At 39.9% G+C, this 5526-nt stretch overlaps 1 pseudogene; it reads left to right on the forward strand.

Annotated features, from left to right (window-relative positions):
* The first annotated feature begins 3138 nt into the window (after positions 1-3138).
* LOC130834015 (zinc finger protein 280D-like) lies at positions 3139-3988 on the forward strand (annotated as a pseudogene).
* The last annotated feature ends 1538 nt before the right edge of the window (positions 3989-5526 follow it).

A 5526-nucleotide genomic window follows, 5' to 3' on the forward strand; every position in this document is an offset into this window, starting at 1 on the left:
AAATAATCTGCATGCTAGAGAGACATTTTGGGGCGGCAAATTTTGCTCCCCTGCAGTGGAGAACTGAGAAGGCTTAGCTTCCAGAGAAAGTTAAATGGCATAGAGATTCCTCCGATGTTTAGGAAAAGGAAAGTACACAGTCTTGAATTCAAAATAACTGGAGCATGGGGTAGATGGATGAGGATGCCATTCTGACCTGGTGAAAGTTGCATGAGGATTTTTTTTTTTTTAATAAAGAAATGAAGTTTTAGGATTTAAAGATATCATACAGATTTCTAACTAAGGCATTCATGGGCAGTAATAAGTAAAATACCATTCATGTACATCTTTTTTTTTTTTTTTTAAAGAAAGTGATAAATTGTTTTATCTTTTTAGAAACTTTGAAATAATAAAGTCCTTGTTTATACACTTAAAAAAACTGAGGTAATACACACACATAGTTAACGGAACAAATATGAAATATCAAGCTCGGATGTTTACATACGTACACACCATCACAGATAAAGATCTAAAACATTACCATTAAGCCAGAGAATTCTCTCATGCCCCCTTCCAGTCAGTACCACTCCCAGTAGGGATGTAAGCACTGTTCAGACGTCTATCGTCCTAGATAAGTTTTGCCTGTTTTTGAACTTCACATAAAGGCAATCAGGCAATATGTACTCTTGCGTCTAGTGGCTTTTGCTTCACATCTTGTCTGTGAGATTCCTTCTTATTGTTGCATGTAAAAAAAATACAAAAAGCTTATTTCTAAATGGTTTTCCATTAGTAAAATTACGAGGGTGAGTCAAAAATTATCCCTACTCTGACAATAGAATTTATTTTAATTAACTTTTATAAAAGACAAATACATCATTTTTTGACATAGTCTCCTTGCTTTTCAATACACTTTGTCCATCTGTCAACAAGCTTTCGTATTCCCTCATTAAAAAATGTTTTAGGCTGAGCTGCGAGCCACGAATGCACTGCTGTCCTCACTTCATCAGAAGTGAATCTTCATCCTCGTAGGGCTGCTAATACTAGTGTGACCTTCCTTGAACTTCTCTATCCATTCATACACACTTCTTCCCGACAAAACACTCCATACTGCACACAGTCTTCGATAACTAACGGCACCAGGTACACACTCAGACCACAGAAAACGAATCACTACACGCTACTGCTCTTCTTTTGTGCAAATCACAAGTGGGGCATCCGTTTTTGCTCGCATTGCAGTTACAAATGAACTGATGTAACACGTTCACACCTGCACAGCAGTGACTGGGGAGACAGTAGCCATGAACGGAAAGTGCTGATAAGACAACAGACGTTTTAATACACTCAGCGTGCGATAATTTTTGACTCTCTGTCATAAATCTTTGGAAGAAATGTGAGACTAGAAGGAGTCTGACACAACTCCATGTCCATGTCCTGTGATTAACAAATGAAGCATCTGGCAGTAAATGACATCAAGTAATTTGCATAGTTAACTCATGACCAAGTGACATGGTATGCTGTATCTTCACATAAATAAATCTACTGCAGATTTTATTCTCAGTGAGAATCATGTACATGGTGTCTGAATTATATAGAAAATTTGAATTATTTAAAATTACAAATTACTTTGATACAAATTAATCCTCTTCACTATTGGACTGACTTAAAGTTGTACACACATTTTGACAATGATGTTTTTTGAACAGCTTATTCTCATTGTCTAGATAAGGGAATCATTGTCATTGTGCCCATTCACAAAGTCATAAAGCTCTAGGTACAACAGAATGGAATTGATTTTGCCAGACTAAATCTTAACTCGCTCAACCTCTCTTTCCTGCTCGCGCTTTCTCTTGTGTACACGCACGCAAACACACACACATACTCACAAGCACACATACACCACCTTCCAACAGACCCTGTGAAAACCACACATTTCCTGGGATATAACCATTCATCTCTGTGTCATTGAGTAACTGTCTCTCCACAATACTGTTATTCCTGAGACTCAAAATGTTTTTTGAAATTGATTGAATGTAGCAAAACTGTATAGTAAGGGGATGGGAGGAGATGGAAGGAGGGTTGAAGACTGCCCTACAGTAGGCAGTGCACTTTAAGCTTTGATACTGGGGGACAGCGGGTACGGCTTGGAGCACCTGTGGATTTGTTTGTAGTTAGAATGCGGGATACAAGTTGAAGCACATTAAGTGACAAGAGTACAAAGAAATGCCATTTCATTTTCGGGAATCTGGCAATCTGGCTATTCAACTTAACCCTCTGGCTAAAAACAAATTAAAATACTGGATAAAAAGGATGTTGTCCTAAAAGCATCAAATTGCTATGAGAAAATGAGAAATACGGGGTTGAAATCAGAGAGAGAGAGAGAGAGAGCGAGAGCAAGAGCGAGAGAGAAAGGCATTGGGAGCGCCTGTTACCCAATGGTGTTTGCTGATCTAGGAAATGGAGCTTCCGTTTTGATGGCCTGGCACCTCAAGTGGGACCCTAGGGATCCCCTCCCATATTAAGCTGGAATCTCTGAACCAGAAATACCTGCATCACATCCCTAGGCAAATCTATGGAGAGCTGCCTTGAGACTGACCAGAAGGGGTTTGGGGGGTGGCAAGTGAAAGAAACCTGTGGCTGAAAAGTTGTAAACACAGCAGGCTCCCAGCCCAGCAGTGTACTTGCAACCATGTTTGCATACATGGACGGTCAAGAACCCTCCAGCAGGGAACTCAGTTACAGTTGGTTCTGGGTTCCTCGTGCTCTTAGGTACCTGGCAGAAGCAAATGCAAACTTTGAGGGGAACACACCTTTCTCTTAAGATTACTGGGAATAACTTCACCCTTCCACTCTCAATGATGACTAGCGTGAAACAAAACCAGCACGAAGCACAAGAAACTAACAGCGTGCAGAGACAGACCAGCAACATCTCCAGACTTTGGAATCATCCTACGTACTTTGTGAAATAACTACAATTCCTGCGCTTAAAGAAGTAAAAGGCAAGTTTAAAAGTATCCCCAGGAACCAACGAAGTATAAAACATGTTGTAGAAGATCTGTGAAAGAACCAACTAGGGATTTGGGAATTACTGCTGGGGAGCAGACTGGCACCCACCGCTGTGTGCGGCCCTGGCCCTAGCCGGCTGCTGGTGCCTGGGTGGGGATGGGAGCCTGGCGCCTTCTATTGCTTGGGTCGCGGAGCACAGTCTCCGCCCGTTCGCGCGAGAACAAAGTGAGCCCGGATTCTCTCACCCGGAGCCCACCCACGAGGCAGCGCGCCGGCTCCAGCAGAGCCCCTCCCCCTCCACGGCTCCCAGGCTGGCTTCGCAGGCCTTGCAGAGGGCGTCACTGCGCCACGTGCAGTTTTACGTGCGCCTCTTTTTCTTCCTCTCTCTCTGCCTCCTGCCTGCCCCAGTCAGGTGGATCCCCTCTGTTCACGGCGAAGTTATTGCGACCTGTAAATTAAACTGATAAAAGACAGATTAACAGTAGAAAAGGAAGGACACCTGAAATATAACTTGCTGCCTTGTCCGGACTCATGGGTAGTTGGTGGCAGTTTGCTGAAAGTCAGCCCTTCAACTTGGTGAGTGATACCGCTTTTCACCAAAAGACAATTCAAAAATGGCAGAGCTCTTTATGGCATGTGAAGAAGAGCTGGAACCTTGGCAGAAGAAAGTATATAAAAGTGTGAGGATGGTGATGAGCCAGCCTTGGTCGGAGAGATACCAAGTTCAAAGCCAGCAGTTTCAGATGTTTTGAACACAGCTCCTGTTCAGAGGAATAAAGAAGGGTGTCAGTCGATGTATTACTGCTGCTGTCAAGACTGCAGGGCAAGACTACTTGAACCCAACGTCAGATGCAGTGGCTGCTTGTAAATCTTCACCCTGAGTCTAGATCTCCAGGTAGTTGTTATTGTTCAGCCTTTGTCTACATTTAGAAGTGTTTCTGAAACTACGCAGTCAGCTCAGAGACACATTGGATACTATTTATCAATATCAGCAATATGCAATTAAAATTCTGGACTATTATGGTTAATCGTCCAGTAGAATCATAATCAGCATCAGAAAGTATCACCATCTTTATGACAGTTCAACCAGGAACTAACTACCCATTCTGCCTGTAAGTCAGGTAATATGCTTAAATTAAATATAGTGTTGAAAACTGTGCCCTCAAAACATGAATTGAAGTATGATCAGTAATGCATATTGCATAATGGTAAACTGTTTAAAATTATAAACTAAGCCAAGTGTTCTTAGTTCTTAATTGGGAAAAATGTTGAGATGCTATTGTAGCTTTTAATTCTGAATACCTTCATAGTTTAGTTAGTTTAATAAAAAAAAAAAACCTCTTACAAAGTAATAGTTAATGGTAATAGTATTTATTGATCTGATAATATTTATAACGCTTTGTGCTAATTTCTGTGCATAAATCTCATTTAATTCTTAAATGCCCCTATGAATTAAGCACTATTATTGTTTTTGTTTTGTAGTTGAGGAAACTGAGAGAGATTAAATAATTCACTCAAGGTCCCACAGCTGGCAAATGATAGATCTGGGATTTCAGTACAGACTAACACATAGGTTATATATTCAGTATATCTGCATACGTGCATATCTGTATGTTGTGTATAGTTGTATACTCTTAAAAAAAAAGGAAGCATTGCCTTAGTACAGCAGTTTTCAAAGCGTAGTCTTTAGTTCTCTAGAGTTCTCCTGAGACTCTCATGGGTTTGAGCATCAATGCTATTTTAATAATAATATATATTTACTATTTGCCTCTTTCTCCATGTTGAGATTTGCCCTGATGATACAAAGGCAGTAATGAGTAAACTGCTGATGCCTTCATATAAATCAAGACAATGGTACCAAGTTGTGCCAGTAGTTTTTGTATTATTGACCACCACGCATTCACAATAAATATTCTACAGTAGTTATATTCAATTTCTTCGATGAAACAGTAAAGTGTTATTAATTTTGTTAGCTCTCTGCCTTTGAATATGTTTTTTCAAAAAAAAAATAGCTTGTGTAATGAAATGGGTAGTATGCACAGAGCACTTCTTTGTCTGAAGTGTCATGGTTATCTTGAAGAAAAGCACCTGGTGATTGCATTGAGAGCTAAACCACCCACTTTTTAAAAATAGAAAACTGTTTTTAGTTGAGAAAAGGAGAACCAACCAGAACTTTTAGAAGCAAAACAAAAACAAAACACAGAACCCCTGAAATATGATTGATTTAGCAGGCTTACATAGTGCTGAAGAGAGAATTAGTGTACTGGAAGAGTAATCAGAAGAATTATTGAGTGGCAGCAGGGAGAGACCCTCCCCACTGACGCCCTTAAAAAAAAGAAAATGTAGAAGAGAGGTTAAAATACATGAAGGATAGAGTGAGAAGGTAAAGACCTTTTCTGCTTATAATCAGAGTTCTAGGAATGGTGAGAGAAACTAGGTAGAAGCAATATATTTGAAGAAATAATGCCATATATCACATGTATAGATCTCATGATTACATCATAATGATAAAAAGTTTAGCTTACCAGAATACGTAACAATTGA

The sequence above is a fragment of the Hippopotamus amphibius genome, chromosome 12 (genome assembly GCF_030028045.1).
Source record: "Hippopotamus amphibius kiboko isolate mHipAmp2 chromosome 12, mHipAmp2.hap2, whole genome shotgun sequence".
Classification (NCBI taxonomy): domain Eukaryota; kingdom Metazoa; phylum Chordata; class Mammalia; order Artiodactyla; family Hippopotamidae; genus Hippopotamus; species Hippopotamus amphibius.